Here is a 15694-nt window from a genome sequence, read left to right as displayed (position 1 = left end):
GCTACATGATGTGTGTTAACATAGATTGAAAGAATTGAAGAAGGCACGCCAAGCTATACTTGGAGTTTTAATACTTCTCTGAAAGAAATTTCTAGAACATCTGAACAGCAAGAATATAGAGTTCTCAGCATTGTAGCCAATAGAAACTCATGAGAACTAAAACTATTCCACCCTATATTGACAGAACACACATTTTTGTTAAGGGTCCATAGAATATATAAGGGAGTAGACTATATTCTGAGTCATTAAATGACCCAAGTGAGTTGGATATAAGTGCTACAGAATTTGTTCTTTGACTAAAATATGATCAAGTTAACATGTAGTTAACAGAAAAATCACAAAATATCTAGTACCTAAGAAAAATATATTCTAAAAATCTATGGCTTGAAAAGTTATCAAGGAAAATTAAAACACAGTAAATTTTATCAAAATACAAACTCCCTGTTCTTATGTCTCTTATAGATTATAAAGAAAAATTACATCTAGCTGAGTTACATTGAGCAAGAGACAATTGGGAGATTAGTTGCAAATTAGACATATGCAGCAGAATAAAGGAAATTTGGATATCTAGCTGAAAGGCACAAAGACTCAAAGAAGACAAAATAATGTTTATGCTCTTCTGAAAGGTAATGTGTGTGTGTGTGTGTGTGTGTGTAAGCATGTGTATAGGTGTGTGTGTGTGTGTGTGTGTGTGTGTGTATGTGTATGTGTGTGTGCACGCCTTCATGTGGATTTATACAAAAGTATACATGAAGAAAGAAAAATGGGCAATGGAATTGAAATATGGAAAACATCTAACAACTATATCTATACAGTATGAGGGAATTGGGAGCTTTTTGCCTACAAACATCTTCAAAACCATTCTGGCGAAGCAGGTAAAGGGATGCTGTAGCACATTTTCTACATGAGATAGCTGACCCACTAGGACTCCTTCCCACACAACCAGCCTGTTATATTAGAACAGGAAGCCTTGGGCACTCGGTCTGAAGCCATGTGTGCAATCTACTATTATTGTTGCTGTGGTTGTTATTATATTTACAATCTACATACTGCTTCCCCTTCCAGGGTGTCCTTCCACATTTCCTCATCCCATTCCTCCTCTTCCACCCGGTCTCTGAGAAGATGCTTTCCCCATCACCAGGCCTCTCCCCTCCCTGGGGTTCAAGTCTTCCACTGAGGCCAGACCAGGCAGTCCTCTGCTATAAATGTGTCAGGACAGTTTGTGTATGCTGCCTGGTTGGTGGCTCAGTGTCTGGGAGCTCCTAGGGGTCTGGGTTAATTGAGACTTCTGGTTTTCCTATGGGGTTGCTCTCCAGTTTCTTCTATTCTTTCCTTAATTCAACCACAGGAGTCCCCAACTTCATCTCAATGGTTGTGTGTAAGCATTGTCATCTGTCTCAATCAGCTGCTGGCTATGCCTCTGAGAAGACAGCCATGCTAGGCTCCTGTATATTGCTTAACATAAATGGCAAAGGATGAGGTTTGACTCGGGGAGCTCATGTTAAATGGGCTTGAGATATGATCCTGACAATTCTGAGAGATTTACCAGGGGGAAAGTCCCGGATGAGCCCTCCAGACAGCTTTCTTCACTCTCCCTTGCTCTTTAATGATGGTTATTTTAAATTTTCAGAATTCTGGGATTTATGATTACCTGAAGCTTATGTGGCAGTGAGCAGCTAATTGCTTTTTAAAAGCAGAGACTCAGATTCGGTGATGTATCTATTCCTTCAGTCTGGTGCCAGCCCAAGTCACACAGGCCTTCTAGCTGCCTCTTCCCACCTGCCAGGTTTAATGAATTTTATGGAATTAATTACATCAGAGCCTCTGACTCTGAATCCTGGTTTGGGCTAATTTTCAGGTATAAGTCTCAGAAACATATTTAGATCATTTGAATGATACTGGTAATATCTGGAAGCAAATTTTAATCTAGTTAGGAGTGGATCTTTATGCTTAGACTCTCAGAGTTCTATGTAGGCTACAATTTTTAAAAATAGAATAATTTGCACATTAGTAACAACTGCAATGAATTTGGGACACATGATATGTTTATTTTATTTTATTTATTTAAAACCATGAGTTTATACCCTCATAGAAGAAGGGGGATGGGAATGGGATAGGGGGTTTATGGACAGGAACCCAGGAAAGGGGATAACATTTGAAATTTAAATAAAAACTCCAATTAAAAATGCTAAAAAAGTAAATAATAAAATAGAGAAAAAGCATGAATTCATATGCATGCTGCAAAAAAAAAACAAAAAACAAACAAAAAATCTCATTGTGATCACTGGGTGTTAGTAGGACCTCAACTCTTGATTGAAAGAGAAACAAATGAAAGGAAATAAGCAATTATATATCTTGCATTTCCTATGTCAACCATGTTTCATTTGATGACATTACTGATAGTGCTTGGGATCATAGTTTGAGACATTTGAGTCTTATGCTTGATCACAGAGCCACACTGAAGACTCTGGAACACTTGTACAGGATAGAACAAGGCCTGTCATTGGATGAGAAGGAAGGATGGGCAGGAGAAAAGTTTGGGGGAGGAGGTGGGGACTGTAACAGGAAGGCAGAGGAAGCCACAGAGAGAATATGGAGGCTGAGGTTAAGATTCCACTCTGTATATTTACAGGTTGTTATGAATATTGTTAAGGGATGGATGTGTACAGGGCTTTGTATGCTTAGGTGGGCAATTCTATCTTATCAATTGGTCAGAGGTTATTGTGTTGTGTGTTCTTTCATGTAGCGGTTTAAGTTTAAGAGAGTGTGCAGTGGCTAGAGACACTAGGCCACCACAGAGTTTGAATGTATGTTTCTGGCATGATGGCAGCCTACCTTGGGAACTGGATGGGTAGAGAGATTGCTGCCAGGCTCAGAGAGAAGCCATCGGCAGTGTGAAATGGGATGGAGCAGAGCAGGTGAGACACTTTGCTGACTGAGATGAAGATATCTACCAGATATCTGGAGCACTGCAGTGCCGGATCTAGTGTGAGGTAAAAGACAGCATTTTACATTTTATAATTTTACAGCAACAAAATACTACTGAAACATTGCTATAGATTGTAGTTCCTTGTCTTCTGCTGGATAGCATATATCAAAGATACGAGTTTACTGAATTGAATTTATTTCACACCAGGGTGTTATTTCTGTTTTATAGATATAAACTTTGTTGTTCAAAGGTTACATAATAAATGGGTTTATGAACATATTTTTACCAAGAAACAAATTTGAAGTTTGAAACCAGGGAGATTTTAGTTCCCATATCAATTTCCTAAGAAGTTTCAAAATTATGTGGAAGTAGAACTAAAAGAACTAAAATATTTCAATGCTTAATAATTTGCTTTTGAATCCATGCCACATGATGGTCATGTTGCTGTGTTTGCTCATGTGTCTGTGTTTCTATGTGTACCTATCTTAGTGTGTGTATATGTGTATTTACATGTGTGTATGTATATATATATATATATTCATATGTGTATTTATATGTATGAGTATATCTGTCTGTGTATATGTGTATGTGTGTTAGTGCATCACTGCTATGGTGCACCTTTTGTTGATTTTCTGTTTCTAATCTTCTCGATTTATACTTTGTCCCGAAAAGCTTATTTGTTTTGTTTTAATTTAATTTTTGTGTATATTAAAATGAATGTAAAATCTAATCTTTGGTGCAAAGCATTACTTTCATTCTTAGCATGACCCCATACACTATTATCAGTTAGCTCTCTGCCACATACTTGTGGATCAAGATGTAAGATCTTAGCTAGTGCTGCCTGCTTCCATGCAATCTTCATGAAGGCTAAACCCCTGAAACTGTAAGCCAGCATGCCCCACACACTCTCTTCTATCAGTTACCTTTGTCTTATTCCTGCAATTGCAAATTAACTAAGATAGAAGTTGGGAACCGGAAGGGGACTATTGTTGTGACTGACAGGCCTGGCAGTGCTGTTTTTGAGAGGAATGTCGAAGTCTATGATATGGGGCTAGGAAAGCAGTTGAATACTGTATGCAGGGCTTAACAATCCATCCTAGTAGAAGCTTGAAAGACAGTGTTGCTGAGGACAATATGGACTATTGAGAACAAGTACAAGATGTTTCAAAGAGGAAAAATTAGCAATGGAACTAGACACCATTCTTTTGATATTTTCTCAAAGAACGCAGCTACTTTCTGTCCCCTTGCTAAAACCTCCCTAGGGCTAAATTGTAACATAATGGACTAATTTCTTTGGCAGAGATTTCAGACGCCCCAATATTAACTCACCTGTATGATTATTAATAATCTATATTATTTCAGGTTTACAAAGTAAAAAAAAAAGCAAGTGTGACAAAAATAAATACAAAATGTAAAGCTTGAGAAGAGAAATACACCAGGACATTAAAGATTGAAGCCAACACTTATGATGAAAGAGAAAAAAAGTTATTAAACAGTCAGCTCCAAAATGGAGTAAGAGGAAGAATACCCTCAGGGCTAGAACCCACTCAACTTGCTTCTAACTAGTAAACAGGAAATGCCTGGGGAATTTTCTGCTCCTAAAAGTGAAAGTTTATGCAAATGTGATTCAAGGAAGGGGGCAGGCTCCACCGGAACCTGGCAGTAGAACTTTTTCTATCTGGTTCAAGCTTTAGAGTCATAGAAGACACCCAAATAAGAGGTTATAGAGTCTCCCTCCATGGTTAAGGAAAGTCACTGAGGTGAGAGACCATTGTGTAAAGCTGTGAAACTGAAGCCTAGATAGTATTTCAAACCCCAAGATGGTGAAGAAGCCAGAGCCATGGATCTTTGTCAATGAGAGTTACAGAGAGGGAAGGAATAGAACCAGCCCAAGAGAGAGAAGTGTGTTGTAGTCAGTAAAGCTAGTCAGGGTAGAGCCATGTAAGCCTTTTTACATTAGACATGATGCTACAGATGGAGTATGTCCTGCTATGTTCCAATATTTCTTTGGTCCTATATTTCCTCACTATGCATCAAACATTCATTTTCAAATGGTTGTCTTTATTCTCTGTCATTGTATGCTGAAATTATATCTTTCCTTTAGATTTTAAAAGGGGCTACAATTGAGTCTGAGAAGAGACTGTACTTTGAAAGTTTACACTATGAAAGGTTATGCACTTGAACTGCTATTGTAATACTGCCACTACCAGCTATGTTAGCACAGAAAGTCAATGATTAGGCATCATTCACCATCTGGAATATAAATTCTAACTAGATCCAGATTCAATATTTAATAAGGAACATTTTTCTTCTTTAATGAAAGAATATTTTAAAGTCTGATGTGGTAGTGTCCACCTATAATCCTAGCATCCAGGTCATAAAATGTGAAACTATCATGTTTCACATGAAAAGGAAGCAGATAGAACCCTTCCATTTCACTATCTTTTCTCATTGCCACATTTTCTTCCCCATGTTTAGAGCACAGTTTGAAAATCACATGACTTAGGACTGCAGATACTGATCAGCCTTTAGAAGCATTTGCTGTAATTGCAGAGGACCACAGTTTGGTTTACAGTACCCACACTGGACAGATTAAGCCACCTACAACTCCACCTACAAAAGAATATCATCCTTTGGTGTTCATTGGTACCCATATGCATGCACACATATATACATGCATGTCTTAGGTGGGTTTTATTGCTGTGAACAGACACCATGATCAAGGAAGCCAGGAACAGACTAAGTATCCTCAGGCAGCTAGGAGGAGGGTCTCCAAGCCCACCCCCACCGTGACGCACTTCCTCCAACAAGGCCACACATTCTAATAGTGTCATTCCCTGGGCCAAGCATATGCAAACCATCACACATTCATAAACATAATTAAAAAGAATAAACATTAGAGGAGAGCCATAGAACTAGTTGGTCTGTAAGGTTCTACCAGTCTAGACACATTATTTACAGTAAATTACTGGTTACTTTCCCAAACAGTATTCCCCCAATTCTAGCAGCCACGGCACATATGTGTTGTTATTTATGTTTATTTTAATTTTGGTTGTGAGCCTAGCCTTTAACGGCTGAGCCATCTCTCCAGCCCTTATGTTTATTTTATAAAAATGGAAGTCAGTCAGCTTTTCTCTGTAGGCAATCTTATTAATGAACAAAAATAATATTATGCTTTCTTTGACTTAAATATAGAATAGCATTTCAGAATTCTGGGTGGAATTAAGCCAAATTGAAGCCAACAAGAACCAGATATAAAATAAATTATAAATTATTTCACTAAAATAAATAATCCCCTGTGTGTGTGTGTGTGTGTGTGTGTGTGTGTGTGTGTGTGTGTTTTGTTTTGTTTTCATTCTTGTGGTATCTGAAAGGTGCTGAATAAATTTATTTTAGAGAGAAGTCAATTATTGTGAGAGAAAATAATTGTATTCTTTGGTGATGTTCTAGTTTGTTTCTACTGTTATGATAAACTTCATGACCAAAAGTGACTTGTGGGAGGAAAGAGGTTAATTATCTTAAAGGTTTCAGTCCATTGTTGAGGGAAGCCAGGGCAAGAACTTGAGGCAGAAACTTAAAAGCAGGAACTGAAGCAAAAAACATAGAGAAAAGACACTTTCTTTTTCTGTCTCTGTCTCTCTGTCTCTATGTCTCCATGTATCCATGTATCTATCTATCTATCTATCTATCTATCTATCTATCTATCTATCTATCTATCTATCTATCTATTTGTATATGTATATGTACAAATAGCATGTATATGTATATGTATATGTATATGTATATGTATATGTATATGTATATGTATATGTATATGTATATGTATATGTATATGTATATGTATATGTATATGTATATGTATATGTATATGTATATGTATATGTATATGTATATGTATATGTATATGTATATGTATATGTATATGTATATGTATATGTATATGATGTATATGTATATGTATATGTATATGATGTATATGTATATGTATATGTATATGTATATGTATATGATGTATGTCATCTGTATTGCTCATCTACCTTTCTTCCTAAACTCACTTTTCCCAGCTTCACTGAGTTGACAACTGAAGCTAACATTTGAAGTGGTAGAATCCTGAAAATAAAGTAATAAGAGATTAAGAAATTTGATTTGCATCTTTTTGGCTATACAAGACCATTTTATAATCTATAGAAGACAAACCCCTCAGTATTTAATTCTGTTTCTTTTTATACTACTGTCTTTATCCCTGCACATCTTGTAGAAAAGACAAATTCTGGATTGAAGATTTTGTGGGTAGGTTGATGACTTCTCTACCCACTGGAAGCCCCACCAGGCTACAAAACCAAGAGGTAGCTACTTCAGTCTCCACATCCTCAGCTGATAGGAAACTTTGCCAGGGTGATTCCCAATGACTCCCTAGAACATCCATTCTACTAGGTCTCCAGCTAGTTCCAGAGATGCCTCCCCACTGATTTCCATTCTCACTCCCAGTCCTGCCTCACCCCTTCTCTCCAAAAATATTCAACATCCCCGTTCGCCTCCTCACCCACTCTCCCACCCAGTTCCATCTCTCCATCCATCTCTAATGACTATTTTGTTTCCCTTTTGAGTAAGATTCAAGTATCCTTCCTCAGGTCTTCCTTCATACTTTGGGTCTGTGGAATGTAAGATGGTGTATAATGTCCACTTGTGAGTACATACTATATGTGACTTTCTGGGTCTGGGTTACCTCACTCAGCATGATCTTTTCTAGTTCCATCCATTTGCCCGTAGATTTCATGATGTTCTTGTTTTTAATGGCTGAATACTATTACATTACATAGATGTATTATATTGTCTTTACCCATTCTTCAGTTTAGGGACATTTAGGTTGGCTATTATGACTAAAGCTGCTAGGAATATTGTTGACCAACTGTTCTTGTTGGGTGGTGGGGAATCTTTTGGGTATATGCCAAAGAGGTTATAGCTGTGTCTTGGTTTAAACAGAGACAAAGAGAGGAAGAATCTTTAACGTCCAAGAAGTGTAAGGTCCGTTGGAGACCCCCCACTCAATAGGTGGGGAGACCGGAATCGCTGCAATATGCAAGAGATTTATTGTTCCAACATACATTGGAGTTCCCCAGCACGCAGGCAAGAGGAGACCTCGAGCTCACAAAGCACACACTTTTTATAAATATTTTGGTGGGGAATTCAGTGGTCGCCTGAGTTGGATGGCTGAGATTGGTTACCCTGAGCAACATTTAAAATTATTGGTCAACTCAAATGGGAAAGTTGTTTCCTTCATTTGGCCCTGTCCTGCCCCTCTTGTGTGATTTGTGGTATTTCCTGGCATTGTCTTTACTCTGAGTCACTTCCCTCTCTGTCCTCATCTTAGGCAGGGTCGTTCCCTGTTTAGGCCATTTCCTTATCTGTCCTTACTCCAGGTAGTCTGGCTATGAGCCACCACCCCCCTCCCCCCCATCATGGGGAGCTGACCTGTTATTTCTGACAGGGTTCTCACCGAAGCAGTTAAAGAAATGTTCACAACCTTAGTCATTAGGGAAATGCAAATTAAAATGACTGTAAGATTTCATCTTACAAGTGTCAGAATGGCTAAGATCAAGAACTCAAGTGACAGCACATGCTGGCAACAATGTGGAGCAAGAAGAATACTCGTCCATAGCTGGTGGGAATGTAAACTTTTATAAACCACTTTGGAAATCTGTTCAGCAGTTTCTTAGAAAAATGGTGGCCATTTGTATTCAAACTAATACAATTACCATTTTTAAGGCTGTTAATGATATAACAAGACCATTTATCAGTATATGTATATGACCTAGATTTACAAACCTCATTTTTTCTAGTTAGATAAATAAATTTGTACAGTCAGTTATATGAGATGACTGCTGTTATATACATATTATGAGTAAGAAAATTGAGATGTAGAGAACATTCATAGTATACTAGTCCACACAATTTGTGGCTGTTGCCTACTTAATAAACCTGTAAAAGTATATGGAATAAAGTACATATATTTAATAGGCTTTATTCTTTCTATACAGAACATTTTGTCTCACAACGAATTGGGAGCCAAGTTGAGAGATTCCTCATGACTTCTGAGGCATCGCCTTACTGTCAACACTTAATACCAAAATGGTATAGTTATCACAATTGATAGTTACATGAATTCATCATGATTACCCAGAGTCTACAGTTTACATGGAGGCCCATTGTTTTGTGCATCCTATGAGTGAGGAAAAGTTTATAATTACATGCCTAGAGAAGTTTCCTCCCCCCACCCTCATAAATTCTCATCCCCTGTGAATCATTTCGCTTTTTAGTGTCTTTATTGCTTTGGCTTTTTCTGAGTGCCAAACACTTGGAATCATACATGTAGAGTTTTGCATTTGTACCTTTTATTTAAAACTGAATCAAGTCTCCCTGTCATTTCCTGCCATGATTTAGTATTTGGAGCATTGAACAACAACAACAAAAATTCCACAGTCTAGATATACCACAATTTATCTGTTAACCATTAAAGATATCTCAGTTGTTTTTAATTTTTTACAGTCACAAACAAATCTGCTTTACATATCCATAACACCTCTAACTTGTTTGTCAAACACCAAGGAATTAAAGTACTGGATATTATGGCAAAATATACATACCTTTATAAAACTAAATCACTGCACCATCTTCTGTAATGTTGGTATCATTTGGAATTTTGGTCAGTAATGAAAGTAAATTTCTATATTGTCAATGTTCACTATTTTTTTGGCATTCTAGAAAGTGTGTAGAGTTACTTCAGGATCATTGAAGTTTAAATTTATTAGTAATATATGATGTGAATAATTTTTAATATATTTTCCATTTGTAGGTCGTCTAAGTTGAGTTGTCTCTTTTTGTAGTTGGCCCACTCGTAAATATTTATTTCATTCATTTGACGTATGTGTCTAGAATATATGCACACTTGTATGGAACAGGTGGAGGCCAGAAGAGGTTATCACCTCAGAAATGGAGTTACAGGCATTTGCAGGCTACATAACATGTTATGTGGGTACTGAGATAGGAACAACTCCTGTGGAATCATAGGAAAATTCCACAGGCTACACCCCTCCCCTAAGAAAATCTCCCCTGCCAGGAAATTCCACCAGTTATACCTCCCCTACCCATTTGTGGTTTTATGACCTAGTTATATCCTGTCCTCATGGTAGTCACATGACCAGCAGGACCAGCAGAGACTTTCCACCGCCTAAATCCACAGCATTGCTCCAGGCACCAAGGAAAATGTGACCACGATGTGGACCGATGAAGTTAAAGGGCAAATGGTTCCAACCAATCCTTGTGTGCCTGGATGTACCCATCCCTATTCCTGTGGCTTTTGTGGTTCTTGTGCATGTACCTGTAGGATGGAGTTCTTCGCCTTCTTCTCCTGCTTGAAGGCTGAGGAACCCTGACTCACCGGAATTAATAAACCTCTTCCTGATTGCATCGAATCTCAGCTCCGGTGGTCTTTGGGGACAAGTGGATCTTTGGTGGTGGTCCTTCGGGTCCAACCCTCCAGTCCTCACAATAGCCTAGCAAACACTCAATCATTGAGCCATCACCCCAGCTCTTTGCGGACCATTTTAATTTAAGATGTGTGTGTATATTATATATTGAGCTTTATCAGTCCTTTGTAGATTTGGGTGACAATATCTCATCTGATATGTTCATTGCAACAATTTCCTCATAGCATGTAGCTCAAGTGTAAATTCTCATTCTCTTGACAATGCAGAGGACCAGCCTCAACTAGGAATGGAATTCCTGAGAGAAGGGGTGTCTGGTGGCAGTGAAACAAATGACTTGAAGTCAAACCCAGAGTTACAAGCTGATGGCCTATGTTGTGCTTGAGACAGGTTTCCAGATTGCTCTCTCTATGCTCTGCTCTCTCTGGAGATCTCCAATCATATCTCTGTGCCAGACAGCCTTTTTTGTGATTCTAAAACCCTCTCTGGATACCCTACCTCTAGTAAATAAAAAGCCTAGTCTTTTATTTACATATCAATTCAGTCTTTACCCCAGTTTCCCTTTTAATTATCCCATGAATCAGCATCTGGTAACTCTAGCCCATTGATTCTTAGAAAGAGTCAGCAGGAACAGACAAACAGAATAAGATCTGATCACTGGGTGGGACCCTGCCCTGATAATACAATTTCTACCTTGCCTTGTTCTTAGCCTAAACTTCCCCTGTTCCAGGCAGTCCTTGAATTCAGGAATCTGCCTGCCTATGTAAGTGTAAACGAATAAACAAATGGCTGGGTGTTGTCCTGGGATCACTGCTCCCTAAATCTTATCTCCTTCCTTAGTATTTTTATGACAAGTTGGTTCACAGTGTAGCTGCCTCTGTTCCTTTAGATCTGTGAAGCTCTTTATTCAATTCATATTGCATCTTTATATTTTGTATGGTTAGGAAATTTTTGAAATTATGTATTTAATCTTAATTCCCACAACCTTAAGGGTTAGCATGTAGGTCAAAGCATCTACGACTTTGCTGAGACATAGACACACCCTGGACTCCTAGATTCATGCTGCCTCTAACTATCATGGAGTCATTTGCCTTGGAAGAGAGGACATTCCTCAAAGGAGAAACATGAAATATGTACACTATTATCCAAACAAACCTTATATCTTGCACCAACTGTCAACAATTGTAGAGGCCCCTGCCCAAGTGGCTCTGTTCCAGGGGTGGTTACTATGTCATTCTGTCCTTTACATGGCCACGTGAAATTGGCATGACAATGTCACTTGCAGAGTATAAACTTCATTTTTACCAAGTCTAACTCATAAGTTTTTTCATTCATTGATTGTAATGTTGGTGTTTGTCTTTCATGATACTATAACAGGATATTGTGATGGGTATTTTTCAAAGATTAAAAATATATTATAATTCTAGAGACTAGGAAGCAGGATCTCAAGATGCTGGGGTCCTATAAAATATTTTGCTATGACACATGATTTCCCCAAATACATTTTAATAATTTCCTCACATAGAGTTTTATGCATTTTGTTAAATTTTATGTCAGAATTTTCCTTTTGAGGTGCTAAGTGAAAACTGATAGTTTGATTTTAATTTCAAGTTTCACTTGTTCAAGGTTGATATACAGTAGTAAGTTGGGTTTGTCTATAATAACCTTATCTTTTTGCTATGGTCTCCAGTCATTTCTTATTCTTTTTCATTTATTTGAATTTTCTATACAGAGATCCAGGTCATTTGTGGAGAAAAATGAGTTTTATTTCTTCCTGATCATGTTACAGGTTGTTTTCTTTCTGTATTGTTATCTCATGCTGGAACACAGAACCCAGGCTGACTCAAGATGCTCTCAGAGGCCCTCATGAAATAACAAAGAAGTTAGTTCTGTGTCCTTCTTCAAGGTCAGATTTGACAAGGTTCAGTCTATGGCTGGTGACAGGGACTCTTGAAGAAGTCAAGGTTACAGTTTTGGGGAACCTAACTCTTCCCCTGGGGCTATGGTTATCAGTCTTATTATAGCTGTGTGTGAGGTATTGTTTGTTCTCTTTGTCAATATTGCTTAATTAGTTTTCTGCTTACTCTGTCCCATTTTCCCCTGTGAACAGTTTATGTGATGCTTTATTTCTTAATAAACTTGCTTGACATCAGACATAACTTGTTTAAGAACTCTTGACCCCAATTTTCCTGTCATTGTTATTTCTGATCTTCCAGTCCTCCTGCTCAAAAACCTGTCACTTAAGAATAACCTACTGGTCCAGGTCAATTCTAGACTTCTAGTACATTGTGGGAAAGCATTGGTGAAGAAGAATACAAAGCCATGTCTTTCATATTATTCAGAAATATTTCAGCTTTTCACTTTAAATATGAAAATAGTCGAGAGGGAAAAAGTTGTAGAGATTACTTATGAAGAAATTTCTAATTCTTTAATTTTTTTATGATAAATAGATTTTTGCTCAATGTATTTCCCTCATCTACTGATACAATAGTGTGGTTTTATTTTTCATAATTCTGTTAGAGTGATGGGTTCAATAGTTAATTTTTGAGTGCTTAATCAGAGATATTTTTCTTGCCTATGATAAATACCATTTGCTTGCTTGGGTGCAATCCATTTTATGAAATTAGTGTTTCAACATGACAATATGTAATTCATGATTTTTGCATCTATATTCATATAGAATTCTGGTTGCACTTTGGATTCTTGGCTTTTTCCTAATGTTGAGACTTACCATTTACATTATAGTAATGATAGTCTCATGGGCTGTGTTTTTCTATTCTGAAAGAGACAATACAGATCTACTTCCTTAATTTCTTCTTTAAATTTGGTTAAATTCATCAATGAACTCATCTGGAACCAGATCTCTCTCTCTCTCTCTCTCTCTCTCTCTCTCTCTCTCTCTCTCTCTCTCCTTTACTTTTTAAAAAATAAATATTCATTCATTTATTTGTTTATTCACTTTACATCCCAATTGCTATCCCCTCCCTGTCCTGAAAGGAAAATTATACAGATTTAAGGTTTAAAAATATGAAGTTAAAAGAATAAGTTTCAAAATTCAGACTCAGGGCTAAACACTGTGAAAAGCCAAGTCCAGGCAGCCCCACCCTGCCGCTAGGACTAACAGACCATAAAGATAAAGAAAAGGAATGCGGGAACCAGCCCGAGTTATCAGGACTGACCCAAACCATCTGGCAGAAAGACACCTCCCCCAGCTTACTCAGAGTCACACCTTAACCAGATGTCCTTCAACCCTGATACGCCCCTAGCTTCTAAAATCCTGTATGCTCTAGTCAATACGTACTCTCCTGCTGTGCTGTAATCTCACTGCCATGTTTAAATGAGCCAATCACTTATAGCCGCGCCAGAAATTAGCCAATTGTGTGTAACCGCGCCAAACCCCCTAGCCTTCCCTATATAAACCCCTGACTTTTGAGCTTCGGGGTTGACACCTCTGTCTCCTGCGCAGGATACGTGTCGACCCGGAGATCCCCATAATAGATCTCCGTAATAAACCTCGCCTTTGCTTATTACATCCAAAATGGTCTCTCTGTGTCTGGGGTCCGTGATTTCCCACGACTTTAGAAAGGGTCTCTCTTCGGGGATCTTTCATTCCCACCCTCACACAGTCCCTCCCCAAACTCCCTCTCCTTCTCTTCTGAGAGGATGAAAGCTCCCCTTGAATATTCATTTCCCTCCCCAGGTCCTAGCACATCAAATCTCTTCAGGGTTAGGTGCATCCACTCCCACTGAGGCCAGACAAGGCAACCCAGTCAGGGGGAGTGTATTCCATAGATAGGCAACTGCAGAGGATCTGATTCAGCTTGATCAGGAGTTCTAAGTAGGAGGTTTTGGGAGCAGTGGAACAAACAACTCAGTCAATGATGGTGTGCAAGCTGACAACTATATATTCTGCTTAAGATAGTGCTCTAGGTAGTTCATGGGTTTTCCAACCAAAGTAAGGAAACCTGCTAGAAAAATTCTAAAAGATCTATAGCAGTGCTCTGGGTCGCTCCTGGGTTTTCCAACCAGTATCAGAAAATCTGCTAAACAAATTTGTGAAGAGTTGTAATAATTCTCTGCATATTTTTGGGTTTACGGACCAATGTCAGAAAATCTGCTAGAAAAATTCAAAAAGGCCTGTAATGCCTCTCTGGCTAGCTCAGCTCTTGCAGTCCAAAGCCCAGTCTTTTATTTACCTATCAATTCAGTCATTTACCCCAGGTTCCCTTTTGATTATCCCACAAATCAGACCAAGCAATAAGCTTTGCTGGATGGAATCCTGCTGGGAGATCACCACTCACACCACTGCTAGACCTAAACTCACTCTGTCCCAGGCTGACCTTGAACTCAGAAATCTACCTCCCTTTGTAAACACAAAGAATAAACTTAGCTGGGTAGGATCCCACCCAGAGACAACAACTCTTTTACTTCCTGGTGCCTCTTGAGCACTTGAACCATGAGTAATGTTTCTTAACTATTCCTTTCCTTTTATAGATTCCATAGTGCAGATGTCTCTGTTCTTTCAGGTCCATGAAGTCCTCATACAATTAGTATTGCATCATTATATTTTTCAGAGTTGAGAAATCCTTTTTTTTTTTAAAGATTTATTTCCAGTTCATGTGTGGTCTTTGGTTGGTGGTTCAGTCTCTCAGAGCTCTGAGGATACAGGTTAGTTGACTCTGTTAGTCTTTCTGTGGAGTTCCTATTTCCTTCAGAGCCCTTATTTCTTGTTCCAACTCTTCCATTAGTCTCACAGCTCCATCAAATGTTTGGCTGTGGGCCTCTGCATCTGTTTAAATCAGTTCCGCAGTGGAGCCTCTCAGAGGACAGTTATGATAGGCTCTTATCAGCAAGCATAACAGAGTATTATTGATAGTGTCAGAGATTAGCACTTGCCAATGGGATGTGTCTCAGCATGGGATGGTTATTGGTGTGCCATTTCTGCTGTCTCTGCTCCATCTTTGGCCCTACATTCTTTGTAGACAGGGTAAACTTAAAGTCAAATGTGTTTTTCGTTGGTTGGTGTCCCTATCTCTACACTGGGGTTCATGCCTGGCTTCAGGGGGGTAGCCACTTTAGGTTCCATATTCCCACTGTTGTCTCATCTAAGGTCACCCTCATTGATACTTGGGAGTCTCCCTTTCCAATGTCTCTGACATATCATTAAGATGTCCTCTACTTTCCCACCTGTGCTGCAAATTTCCATTCATTCTCCTGACCCTCTCGCCCTCTCTCCTGTCTCTCCTTACATCTGATCACTAACTCATCCCCATTTCCTTCC

General features: G+C 38.5%; 2 non-coding genes across 2 annotated transcripts; both read right to left on the bottom strand.

Annotated features, from left to right (window-relative positions):
* Nucleotides 1–14350: 14350 nt before the first annotated feature.
* On the bottom strand, nt 14351–14412 carry LOC120103242 (U7 small nuclear RNA). The gene has a single exon (XR_005505327.1). It is a non-coding gene; the product is annotated as a U7 small nuclear RNA (small nuclear RNA).
* Nucleotides 14413–14425: 13 nt separating this feature from the next.
* On the bottom strand, nt 14426–14487 carry LOC120103249 (U7 small nuclear RNA). Its single transcript, XR_005505333.1, has one exon. It is a non-coding gene; the product is annotated as a U7 small nuclear RNA (small nuclear RNA).
* Nucleotides 14488–15694: the final 1207 nt, after the last annotated feature.

Source organism: Rattus norvegicus, chromosome 5, assembly GCF_036323735.1.
Source record: "Rattus norvegicus strain BN/NHsdMcwi chromosome 5, GRCr8, whole genome shotgun sequence".
Lineage (NCBI taxonomy): Eukaryota > Metazoa > Chordata > Mammalia > Rodentia > Muridae > Rattus > Rattus norvegicus.
The sequence above is the reverse complement of the archived record's forward strand: the minus strand, read 5'-3'. Positions and strand labels throughout refer to the sequence as shown.